Raw genomic sequence first — 13,190 nt, 5'->3', positions numbered from 1 at the left:
ACCTCCTCCCGGCTCCATTATCACCCTACCTCATTTTCTTCATAGCAGGAATCTGAGGTCATCCTGCTTTTTTGCTGGAGTTTTACCCCAGCCCCGCCCCTCCTCAAGAACCTTACCAGTCCAGACCAGTAAGCCCAGAACACCTTGCTGGGCAGCTGCCAAAAAGCAGGAGTTTGATAGGCATTTGAAATCTATGACTATTTCCCTAGCTGGTCTGAGACCGGCCAGCCAGAGCTAGGTTAAGGAGGAGCTGGGGCAATCAGAGATTTGAGGGAATCCCTGGCACCTCTCATTCTCTCGCCCCACCCTCAGGAAGTCCCACTTCCACCAGGCTACACTGCTCCCAGGACCTCTGCAAGCCCCGCCTTCTCTTCTCCCAAGCCTGGAGTGGGCCGGTCCCCTCACTTCCCAGGCCAGCTGTCTTCTGTTGCAATTGGCTTGAGATACGTAGCTGCCCTCTAGAGCAGGCCCAAGCAGGGGAGATGAGGCTGTGTGGATGGGGACAATTTGGAGGGAATGGGGGGCCTGGGAACTGGGGCCTGGTTCCCACGTGTCCTTGCGGCCTCCCCCAGGCTCCCTTCCGAGAGCACCTTTCACCTGCTGCACAGCTCCAAAACCAGTCTGAATTCTACACAGCAGAAGGAGACGAGGCAGACCCAGGTCTATCCTGGGTTCACACCCCACAGCCCGAACAGCCGGGCAAACACCCCCTCTCTCTTAGCAACACCACTGCTTCCAGTTAGACAGTTTTAAAAAGCAATACAAAGGCTTGGAGAAGGACAGGGGAGGGGGGTTGGAGACCACAATTGCTGGGACAGAAGTACAGTGGGGAAGCCATGGGGGTGGCCAGGAGCCCTGCAGCTGAGAAGGCTGCTGAGCCCCAGACAACTGTCTTAGACACAAATTCTCCCTTTGGGGTGGTGTCTCTACCACAGAAAGAATCTGGCTGGGCCCACAGGGTGGGGAAAGCAGTAAAGGCAGGCGGGCAAGCCGGAAGCTGGGGCCAACTGCCACCATTTGGAGACGTATCCTCAGGTCTTAGCACACTGGCCTCACTGGAACAGGAGCCTCAGGGAAGGTGCCCGCAGGAAGCAGACCCTTCCCCATAGCTCAAAGGCAAGCCCAGACCAGGCTCCATCTACTAACCCTCTAGTGCCAATCGGTCTGCCCTCTCTCCCTCAGAGCCACCAGGTGATGGCTCATCCAGAGCTTTCTCTAGCTTGTGCGTACAGCTCAGGACTTCAAGAGCTTCAGAGACAAAAAGGAAGTCCGGGGCCATGGCCCCTGTAACCAACACCATCCCAGTTCCGTCCATGACAGAGCTGGCCTAGACAGCACCTACTGTCTGTGCAGCCTCTGCGGGCCAAGTGCAGGACTAGTGAAGGGGCTGTGCTGGCCCTTACTCCATCAGGTCCCCAGATCTGGTCATGTTCTGGACATGCTGGCCCAACAGCACCCCGTGTGGCCACACAGGCACCTGCCCATCCCTCAGAGCACAGGCAGAAAAGGTTTCCAATTCTTAGTAACATTTCCTTGTGGGGAGAGGTGATAAATTACTCACACAGAACATGGGACCAGAAAAGGGCTCCTGGTTTCACGGTTGCCAAGCCAACAGGAAATGAGCAAACAGAGTCCATGGAGTCCACCCTCTAAACAGCAGGGTGTGGCTCCAAGTTGGGCCTTTTATCACCAGTTTCATGGTCCTGCATGGGTCAGGCAAGACAGACACTTTCAAACTACAACTGAAAGCAGATGTGCCTCGTTCAAATACTCCTCCAACTGGAAGCCCTCCTAGATTTCTTCCAGGCAGGAAGCCATTCCCTGACAGTGGACTTGCATTTTTGTTCTGAGACAAGACCTTATTCTGTAGTCCGAGCTGGCCTTAAATTCAAGACACCACTGGCCCAGGCTCCCAAGCATGGCTTACCGTGGACACAATGAGCGCATGCCGCCACTTGTGCTTCTCCTAGCTCTACTATCTTCTGGTAGCAAACAGGGACTGTCTGCTCTGTGTGGCAGCAGTCACGGGAAGGGGTCCCAGCTAACAAAAACAAAGTTGGACTATGTCCTACGCTGGGTTCCGTACTCTCCCCAGCTATCTGGCCTCGGAGAAGCTGAACCTTCCACACCCCCCAACCCAAACTAGAGGTGGACATAGCCTTAAAACCAAAAGTCCCAGTGCCCAGCCTTCCGGAATAGGCTCTATCTACCTCAGCACACCAGCACCTTCCTAACCAAGGTCAGCAATTGAAGACTCTTCCCTTTCTAGGGCCACACCCTCCTGTCCAGTTACTCTACCATTCAGAGGCCAGCCCAGATCCTCCCATTTAAGGTAAATCTTCCCCATCCCCTGCCCCCCAGCCATAAGAACATGCCAACCCCTCTGCCCGCCTGAGGTTCTTATGGGCCTGCCTGTTAGTTACTACTACTACTACTACTTCTTCTTCTTCTTCTTCTTCTTCTTCTTCTTCTTCTTCTTCTTCTTCTTTGGGTGTTTTTTGAGACAGGGTTTCTCTGTATAGCCCTGGCTGTCCTGGAACTCACTCTGTAGACCAGGCTGGCCTCAAACTCAGAAATCCAGCTGCCTCTGCCTCCCAGAGTGCTGGGATTAAAGGCGTGTGCCACCACCACCACCAGGCTTGTTAGTTAATTCTTGATCTTCCGGGTCCTCACTGAGGGCCTATCCATCCTTGGTTCAAGACTAAGGACTCCATAATACCCAATGAGCACCCCACAGCCCCTCTAGGCCAGGCATCTCACTGGGCTCGAGGCCTGGCGTCATCTGAAGATGGCCTTACCAAACAGGTAAGGGTTTCTGTAGGACTCTGGAAACCACCCGCGAGAGCTTCCTTTCCTTGAGGGACAGACATGTGAAGGCACTTCAAGGCCTGGCTGCACAGCCCTGCCTTATCCCCACTGTCACCGTGATAGACTGAGACTGGTAAGGAGGCACACCAGTGGGCAGGTGGAGATTTCCAAAGAGGAGGCACAGAGGGAGAGGATGTCCCACTCCAGAAAGAAGTAGAAGCCATGTGTCCCTGCAGTACACCTGCCCTCTGCTTTCTAATGGACCACGAAGCTAACAGCACTCCCCTGCCTGACTCATTCCCTAAGTCGATCTTGTCAAGAATCACAGAGCTGGGCTGGAGAGATGGCTCAGCAGGTAAAGAGCATTGACTGCTCTTCTGAAGGTCCTAAGTTCAAATCCCAGCAACCACATGGTGGCTCACAACCATCGGTAATGAGATCTGACCCCCCTCTTCTGGGGTGTCTAAAGACAGCTACAGTGTACTTACATATAATAAATAAAGTTTAAAAAAAAAAAAGAATCAAAGGGCCAATGCCCAGGAACGGACATAACACATAATGCATTAGCCCTTCTTCCTCTGCTGTGCCAAGCCTTTGGTTACAGCAACAGTAAGCAGCCCAGTTACCCATCCCGCTCCTCTTCCCACGGGCTGCTCTCTAATCCAGATCCCCTTCTGGAGGACCCTCAGATGAGTGTGCAAGCCATGCAGGGGAGTGCCAGCGACGGCCCTGCAGGAGTCAGCCAGATGTGGCTGCTCCAGGACACGGGCCTCCTAGGAGGAGCTTTCCATCTACACCGGCTGATGGCAGACTGAGGGCCAACTCCAGGAAGCAGTTTCCACACACCCCAGGGTTAATGTATGCAAGCACATCCATGCAGTTATCACCACCAACAAACAACATGTGCCAAGCCAGAGCGAGGTATTTTACCTTCTTCCACCTCCAAGAGTTCTAAGCACGGGACCCCACACAACAGCTGCCTAAAATGAAGCTGACACACAGAGGCCGTCGGACTGACCCAAGGGCACACAGATAGGTACTGGTGAAGCAGGAGCGCCAGGCTCCCCAACACTCATGACCGCAGGGCCCACTGTCTATGTCCCCAGACTCCCTTACCATGAACCGTGGATGCTTAAGGAAAGGGCTTCGGGGCTGTCAGCCCACAACCCTGAATTCCCTTCCTCCCTCCACCTGCTCGGTAGCCGCATCTCCTCCAGAGAAGCCCAGCACGCTCAGAGCCTCTGGCTGCCTTTGCCCCTCCCCAGCCTGGATGCATCCCTCATGTGCCAGCCTCCATACAGGACTCTGTGGTGACCACTGTGGCTGGCACAGACGCCTGGAACCTTTCCCTCCACTGAGATTTCAACACATGTTGGCTCCCTAAATGTAATGCTTCCATTAAAGCCTTTCGTGGGAGTAAATTCCCACCCATGTGACACCTCTCTGAAAATACAGAGTAAATGTACTTGAACAAGCCATGAACATGGTCAGTACTTCTCTTCCTTGGCTGTCACATCGCCATGAGCTAGGCAGCAATGCACAGTATGCCAAGGATCTGATGTTTTCACGAAGCAAAGGACAGGGTGACCATAATCTATTCCTAATGACAGTGCTAGTACCAGTCGGTGCTCAATGCTCCTAAGTCAGCTGTTACCTAGCCCCCAAATCCTGTGCCTAACTCCACTACTGTGGGTCCAACCATCACCTTACACTAGGCTACAAGTCAACGTTCAAACATGCTCATTGAAATCCCAATCCCTTGAGCTGTGTCCTTATTCCCAAGCCTGGGACCACTAGTAACAATACCATGGTGTGTCATGGGGGATCCGGCCACGCTCTTAGGTCTGGTGGCTGCCATAAAAGTCATCCACCCTGACATCATTGCCTGGGTCCATGAAAACCAATGCTCTGCTACAACACTGGCCAAACCCAGAGCAGATGTGTGCTGTGTGGCCAGCAGACGAGGGTGGGGCCACAGCCACAGCTCTCCTTGCTGCTACTCGTGACCAAACAGCTGGTCTGCAACAACCTGGCATTCAGTCTCTCCCAGGACTCCAAAGAGGCTGCGCCATTGTCCATGTGGGTCTGACCCCATGGAGACCATCAAAAGTACAGAGACACTGCAGTGCTGGGAACTGGGAACTGGAACAGGTCACATGGGAGTGGGTGGCCCAGCTCACTACGACTCCCTCCAAACTCTGTGCCTGGGACACAGGACACTTCTCGATCCCAGCCAATTAGCCCAGGGCTGGCCACTAACTCGCCACATCCTGTTTACACCAGGGTAGCCCAGCCCCTGAGACAGGTGCTCTGAGTGATGCTTGCCAGGGCCGGCCCCATGTCTGACTCTACCCAGAGAGTCCTAAGCCTTAGTTTCCCCATCTGCACAAACCGCTGCTGGAAGCATGGCACCTGTGTCCTGGAGGTCTGTGGTTTGGGAACCTGAATGGCACGGTTTCAGGGGTTTTACCACCTCTCTCTGCCAGAGCCCGGCTTGCTGAGGACTGCCAAAGTTATGGAGCCACGATCAGCGAGTCTGGTGGCACAGAGCCAGCAGCAGAGCCAGGAGTGACAGTGTTGCAGCAGAAACAGCTGAGCACAGCAAATAGAGCCACTGACCCAATTCAGCTCCAGTCTGTCTTCAAGAGAATGATCGAGTTTAAATGAATAGGTCTCCCATGTCCCCAGTGGCCTTGGAATGGAGAAGAGGAGGCCAACAACGGCTCCTGGGCCTACTGTTGGTTATTTTTGAATCATTAGACTAGGGAAAAACTTCTTGCTTTCTTTGGTGGCCAGAGGGGGTTGGACACAACTGGAGAGCAGTGACATAGGCTAGACAACAAGACAGATGCCAGCCTCACCAGCAGCCTGTGGGTGGCCCTGCTGGCCTCCTCTGAGGCCTGGGTTCCTTATCTCTAGAACGGGACTCCTAAGACCCCCATTTTCCAGCACCGCCAGCCAGAGAAGGAAAAGCAGGGCGGGAGAAAGGGTTAGGGGACAGGAACGCAGGCCCAACGCTGCCCAATATTAGGCCAAAGGAAGCCAGAACCACAAAGAATGCTGCTTCAGGTGAACAGTCCGGGATATGGGCGTGCTTGCTGGGAACCGCTGAAGAAGAAACCAGGAAGCTAAAACCATCCACACCACTGAGCCACTGGGGGCCACCTCTAGTTTAATGACAACTAGTTTAGTTTACACATGTTTAACTTACATGTGTAAGTTAATCTATGCTGTGACAGTGTCCTCTCACAAGCCTTATCACAAGCTCAGAGGCCAGGCTAGCCCTATCAACAGTAAAGATAACCTCCTCCTCCTCCTCTTCTTTCTCCTGCTACAGGTAGTCTCCTCAGGACCTGGGGGGAGGGGCTTCCAAGAGGCTGACCCCCATCCTCACCTCACCTCCAGACTGTAGGGAGGGCTTCTGCCTGGCCTGGTTTTACTTTAGAAGATAAGGGGCCTACTTCCCTCCTAAGGCAAATCTCAGCTTCCTCTACTAAAATGTAGGCTTCTGAGAGGGCCAAGAAAGGGAAAGGCTTCGAGATGACACAGGAGATCATTACCAAGTGTCCCCAAGGAAGGAGTGCTCAGAACACAGGCACCTGCCTGGGAGGCAGCATTACCCTCTGGGCTCCCACCTGTGTGAGCCCAGGAGTTGCCTCAGCGCTCAGCCTCAGCAAACAGGAGACTGTGGGAGCCAGAGTGTTTTTTGCACACATTCACGGAGCCGACCCCTGCCAAGAGCTGGGTAGGATGCCTGGCACATAGCAAGGGATCAAAACCCGATAGGTATTATTATTCCTGTTGTGTTATCTTTAGTGAAAGGCATGCCAGAGAATTCTGAGTGGGTGACTACAATAAAGTAGCGCAACCAGGCGAGCTTGTTAGCAGCTGAGGCCACCTATAATTAGCAGTCATTACATATGCAAATGTGCTGCTCAGCAGCTAGAACCAGTATTGTTTGAAGTATGTTTAAATAACCCTTTCCCCTGGCTGCCCACCCTCCTCAAATCTTGCTTATACTATTAATTTCATTAACAAACATTTACTTCATAAAGGCAGACAGACACTCAGACATATTTGAATCCCAGGTTTTAAGGAGCGGGAATGCAGCTCAGTGATGGTGACTTGCTGATGAGCTCCAATGCTTGTTCTCTCAGAAACAAGACAAAAACACAAGGTTTTCAAGGCTGAGTGCCTGCTTGCCCTCACTGCAGTATTTAGGGAGCTGGTTCTGGGTTCTATGGCTACCACAGTCCAGGCTGACATTGACACCTTCCGCAGCCTAGATGGCTCTACCCAAACACCTATGGGTTCTGCCTCGGCCCTCAAGGAGGAGCCTTGGCTGGCTACAAGTCCTAATCACTGCTGACCAGATGAATAGACTAGCTGCTACAGGTCAATGGGCCAGATCTAAAGACGACCCCAGAGAGCAGAGTGTCTTGGAGGTAGCAGGTCAAGGTAGGGCCACCAACTACTCTCCTAACCATGCTCTAGGAATGTGGATGGTACCAGGCCCAGTCTTCCCAAGGATGCCTGACAGTGACTGTGTGGGGAATCAAGGAGATGACGTCATTGCTCCCAGAAATAGACTGATTAAGAAGACGTGAGGGCAGTGCAAACTGCAAGGCTGGACACGGACACACACACACACACATACACACCACGTATTTCTCTGCCCTGAGAAGTCTGGCTAGGCCTGAGCTCCCCTGGGAGACAGAAAATGTGCCAGGAGGCAGAGCCAGCCCCAGGAGCCTGAGGTGGGTGGGCAATACAGCTACAGCTTTGGGTGTTTAAAGAATAGCTGGCACCTAGGGGAGATTTCAGGGAGCACTCTGCTGGGGTTCTCAGTCCTAGGCCTCAATAAAGTCCCTAACATGCAACCCATTGGCATACTCAGAACCCCACTTCTTTATCACTTCCTCCTTCACCTCAACCTCGTGTTCCCAGGGTAAAAACCTCACCCACCTCTTCTAGGACCCTCACATTGCTATCTGTTCAAGAGGCAGGTCTGACCAGCTGCTGGCTGGGGCAGGAAGGGTTTAGTTATAGCTTAAAAAGAGCTTTAAAAGCAGAACACTCCACTCATACCCTACTGTATCCAGTGAACCCACTTCCCTGAGATCAGTTTCTTGGTCTGTAAAATACAGAGAGCATGTCTTCCTGGAGTAAATTAGATGAACCGTTCCCTGACACCACACCAGCCCCTCTCCTCCGTACCAGAGGCACATGAAGGAGCAGGATACATAGTCTATTCTCTCGGGCTCCTGGTCAAACGCGGGTCAGATACAAAAGCACAGGGGATAAGATGAGTGAACTCAAGTCCAGGATTAACATACGACTGAGATGAAGCACTCTAGGTGGGGAGGACAGCGCTGGAGGAGGGGGGAACAGCAGGGACAAATGCAGCTGCTCCTGCAGGGACTAGGACCAGTGCAGCTGAGAGCACAGAAAGGAATTTAGAGGCTCAACTAGTGTCGCCAGGTATGCTGACCACACCTGCAGCCCTGCCCGAGGAGGCAGCCCGGAGAGTGGAGAGCCTGAGGCCCTGGACGGAGAAGAAGGGGAAGTGGGGAGGCTAGCCTAGGGTCATGCACAGGCACAAGGAGAATCTTACTTCTTATCTCGGTCATCCATCACCACCCAACATCCTCAGCACTCTTAACACTCAGTCCTCCTCCAAAGCTGAGAGGCTGACCCTCAAGAGAGCTCTAGGAATGGACTGGGCTCCAGGCCACTTTTCCTGACAGGGTACTTTGCTTAAGCTCCAGTCAGGACAGGCAGGCAGGACCACAGAGCCTCAGGCGACATTTAAGGTGCCCCCCACCCACCCAGAGCCCAGTGCTCCACCTCCTATCCGGCTGGTCTTAACCACACAAGTTTCAGAGCTCCAGCCTGGCACTCCTGGGAACCTCAACCTGGGGCTCTTCCTCCATGGCCCACCTCCTGCCTGGGCCTGGCCTCCTTTTGAAGCAGCAAAGACCACCTGGGGAAAGCTGTGTTGAAAACAAACCTAAGAGCAGCAGGCACTGCTCCCACACCAACCTGGGGAGGGACCACAGCTGATTCCTGGCCTTGTCCCCAGGGCATAGCACAGGTGAACAAAACAGAAATAATTCAATCCTAAGGATCCCTGAGGGAAGGAGTTCTGTCTGCACCCGTAAATGAGACATGCAACCTGCCTGCCTTGGACTCTGGGAAACTGCTCCAAAGCCACTCTCCAGAACCCCCCACCACTCCTCCAAGGACGGGAATACTTAGAGAACTCCCCCGCCCCAGCCCAGCAGTTGTGGGTGAGGCGGGAATGCTCCCTGGGAGGGCGCACAAGGGAGGGCACACAAACTGCACTCAAACTGCACTGTCTTCCAACCACGTAAGCAGAGGACAGGAGTACAGCCCCTGGTCCAGGCACAGGGACAGTATTTCCGGTGAGCCCCTGCAATCTTTCTGCAGAGGAAAGGTGGTTTTGGTAGGGTGGGAATCTGCTGAATGGTTTTAATTATCTCTGCAATGAAAAAAAGATAGATAAAGAAAGAGAACAGGAGGGCAGAGATGAGCGCTCTGATAAGGGCTGGCTAATATTGCTCCCATCACCCCAGACCTCTGCCTCACCTCAAGTCAGCACCTAGAAGGCAGAGTCAGGAGCCCCACCTCAGATACAGGCATTGGGGGTGGCAGACCCTTCAAGGCCATGCAGGGGCAGTGGTGGGGTGTTCTCCTTTTTCCTCATGCTTCTGTACACTGAGGCTGAAAACCTGACTGCCTGGCTGTTCCACCAATCTTATGCCTAGAGGGTCAGCCGCCTCTGGCTCTGGCCCTAAGGCTTTGTATACAATACAGGAATAATTAAAGTTTCTTAAGCCGGGAGGACAGACAGAAGGACCTAGCACCTGGAGATCCTCTATCAAGCCAAACACAGATTACAGAAGGTGTGACAGCCAAAGGAGAAAGAAAAAAGGGAAAATTATGCCCACAGGCCTGGATAGCCCTGAGCCAGGCCAGAGGCTCTGAGAAGCAGGAACCTACAATGGAAGGTGGGAGGAAGGGTACAAGGTCCCTGCTCCTCAGCAGCACAGGAAGGACCTGCCCTGTTGGCAGGAGAGCAAGTGCTAACAGCATCAAGGTCACACGTGTGGACAGTACCATCCCACAGCTGAAGAGCTGCACCACTGCCTAAGAGTGGGTGGGGAACAGGTGTCACCGGGGTGTCTCGTAAGCCACATTTGTTCTCTGGGCTCTTGAAAGGCTGGGAAAGTACCCAGGAGTCAGTGAACATGGCTGGAGCACTCTCAGGGAGCACTGCACACCACTGGGACAGAGCCAGCCCACAGTCAGGCAAGCACGCTCTATTAAATGGGAGTGGGTTCCACTGTTTCTGCCCTGTCCCACTACAAGAAGGCCTGGCCTTTTAGCCTCCTGGACTTCAGCCAACCATACCATAAAGGATTCATACTGGAGGCCAGGCTGAATTTGGTCAACATTCATGTTTTGTTTAACCACACAGTACATGACATTTTTAAATTTTGAATCAATTGCCAACATTTAAAGATGTGAAATTTTCAAATGTCACAAAAAACAAGTTTAGAGCTTTCTCTTCCAAACCCAAAGTTCTGCCACCAAAGCCCAGCAGCCATCTCTGACCCCAGAAGGACACAGCCCTACAAACTGCTGAAATTGTCACCATAGCTGTGAAGTGTCTCAGCTAGGGTTCCTATGTCACATGGGCAAAGCAGGGCCCACAACATACCACACCTCTCCTACGGTCACAGCAGCTCCAGCCACACAACAAAGACTTGCCAATGTGTGTGGATAAAGACTAAAATAGCAGATAAATAAGATAAACCCTGGCTTCCCCACGCCCAGGATGTCCCGATTGCCACACAGCTTCCTTGCAAAAGCCCTGTACCCATCCAGTACAAACTGATGCACTTCACTGCCAGGCCCCTCCCACAGGTGGGGACGCTGACAGCAGGACACATGAGTTGGTAATCTTCAGCCTGTCACTGTACGATCTTAGTTTAAAGGCTAGGCCTTTGAGGGTCCAGGCAGCGAGCCTGGCATCTCTCTGCACCTCTGGCCAACCCAGACAGTGATCCCCAGGACTTCTGTCAAACTGAAAAGGAGAAATTCAACAGCAAGAACTCACAAAGTCAAGGCTTCCCAGATGATGCCTGCAGGAGGCCTGCCCCTCTTTGAAGCTGGTAACCAATTCTTCCCTCTTTCCAGTAAATGAAACTCCACAGGGCTTTCAAGGTCAGAGCTACATTGGCAGGGATACTTCTCTTTGTTCTTCTCCCTCAGACTTGCCCCAAACACAGACAATTGTCCCCAACAACCAATTCCTGCTGGGTGGAGACAAGGACCAGGCAGGCGCTTCCCGAGGCTCCCAGGAGCTCTGCTCTCCTGGATACGGATTCTCTGTGGGCCTGGCTTCCTGAAACTCCATCTCAGCATGTAGTTTTGGGAAGAAACAGCTGCCAGTCCCTAGAGTATACCCATAGCCCAAGGAGAGGTCAAGGCTCAGAATGGGCTTGGTCCCTGCAGGTAGCTGAGGATGTTACCTCAAAGCCACTCTCCTCTGTATTTCAGTCTCCTCACTGGGAAAACAAGAAAATTAATATCCAATGGGAGAGATTTGCCCTCCTAATGAGATCCAGGGCAGCTGTGGGGGCCATAGAGTGCCATGCCAAAGTCAATCACTGCAGCACCTGGCACGCTGCATGGCACGCAGTAGGGCCTCAATGGATGCGATTCAGCACTTGGGCTGTGGGTGGGAGGTCTGCCCTTCAGGAGCTACAGAGACAATGGTCATGGGCAAGGATTTGGGTCTTACAACCTCTGCCTCTGGCCTAGTTCAGAGGGCCAGGCTCCCATGACGGCCTCACCTGCCCATCTGTGCCATCCGTGCCTGGGACCTAGGAATGCTGCAGGACTCTATGTGCCATGCTTTCTTGGACACTCAGTAGTTCTTACACATGGTTAAGAGAACAGACTACCCAACCCAGCTGAGAGGAGATGCCAGTCCTCAGCAGGCTGTGTCCACCAGAGGATTAAGAGCTGGGAGGCTGGCAGCTCATTCTGGGTCTTCTGTTCTAGCCTCAAGACAAGTCCAGCAAGCCCCTCCACACCCTTTACCCAGCACTGAAGTAAGCTTGCCTCTTAGACTTCTGATTCCAAAAACAAAGCGCCTGGCACACAGAGGCCTGCCCTTGGGCCCATCCTCTTCCTCCCGCGGTCTTTTCGCCTCTCCTTACCCTTTAGAGCTGGTTCCGCCTCCCAGTACTGAGCTCACTCTGCACCTCCCACAGCCTGTTCAAGAAGACAAAAGGGCTCTAGACCCCTGAAGCCTTCTGTCCACCCATGATCTCACGGGTCCCTCTGTCTGTCTCAGTGAACTGTCCCTGATTTGCAACCTGAGACTTATTTCTTTCAAATCTTAAATGCTATTAGCGCCCCACACCTGATTCTGGAAAGCTGGCCGATTCCTGTCACTCTGTACCACAGACAGCTGTAGGAAGAAGCAGGCCAGGTGCTCTAGCCCACTGGCCCCAATGCCCCTCTTGATGGGCTAATCTCCACAGCCTATAACTCGCCTTAGCAATCCGGATTGGGGCAGAGTGCTGTCTGTAGGGCTGGGGAGGAGGCCCTGCTGAGGAGCAGATCCGTGAGCAGATCTGAGCGAACAGCTAAGAGGCTGGGCAAGGGGCATCAAGGAACAAGCTGTAAGCAAACGGAGGTACCTGAAGGACGGGAAGAGCGGCATCTGGACAGAGGGACACAGGGAGTGGGCACAACATGCTGCGGGCCTGCTGGCCTCAGGCGCCTGGCACCCTGCTGTAAATCTCAGCTATTCCTCTCAAGAGGCTAGAGAACTGCCATTATCCTCATCTAAGAGGCAGATGGAAGAGCTGGGTTTGACAACGACCCTCATCTGCATGAGTAAACAGGGGAGCCCAAGGGACAAGGTGGGGGGGCAGCAAGGACAAGAAGAGGCCTGAGGCTCCTGAGGCCTGTTAAGCCCTTGAAGCCAGCTCTGTTGTCTCTGCAGACCCACCCTGGCGTATACAAAAGAAAGTCCAGGGGTCCTGGCCAGGGACTGAGGGCTGCCACACGCACACGCAGTCTAAGGACCCCAGCCCCTCAGCTTTCTTTCTCCGTTTGCCTGAAGAGGCCGCAGCTGAGAAGCTAGAGAACGAGCCAGTCAGGAGGCATGCTCAGTGGCCACAGCACAGGCTGGCGTGGCGCTGTTGCCAGGGCGGCTGAAGAGTCTGCCTTTAGAGGCAGCACGGTTTAGCACATGCTCTCTGGGCTCCCAGCACAATGTCCAGCAGCAGCAAGCTCAGCCACGGTCCTCAAGCCCTGAGCCTCAGGATCTAGTGACCACG

The 13,190-nt window shown here is 53.4% G+C and overlaps 1 protein-coding gene across 7 annotated transcripts in view; it reads right to left on the bottom strand.

The window, feature by feature from the left end:
• Positions 1-13,190, bottom strand: part of Dab2ip (DAB2 interacting protein) — a 145,041-nt gene that overhangs the window by 39,346 nt on the left and 92,505 nt on the right. The gene's annotated exons all lie outside the window — the stretch shown is intronic.

The sequence above is a fragment of the Apodemus sylvaticus genome, chromosome 5 (genome assembly GCF_947179515.1).
Source record: "Apodemus sylvaticus chromosome 5, mApoSyl1.1, whole genome shotgun sequence".
In the NCBI taxonomy this organism is placed as follows: Eukaryota; Metazoa; Chordata; class Mammalia; order Rodentia; family Muridae; genus Apodemus; species Apodemus sylvaticus.
This window is presented reverse-complemented; position numbering and strand designations above follow the sequence as displayed.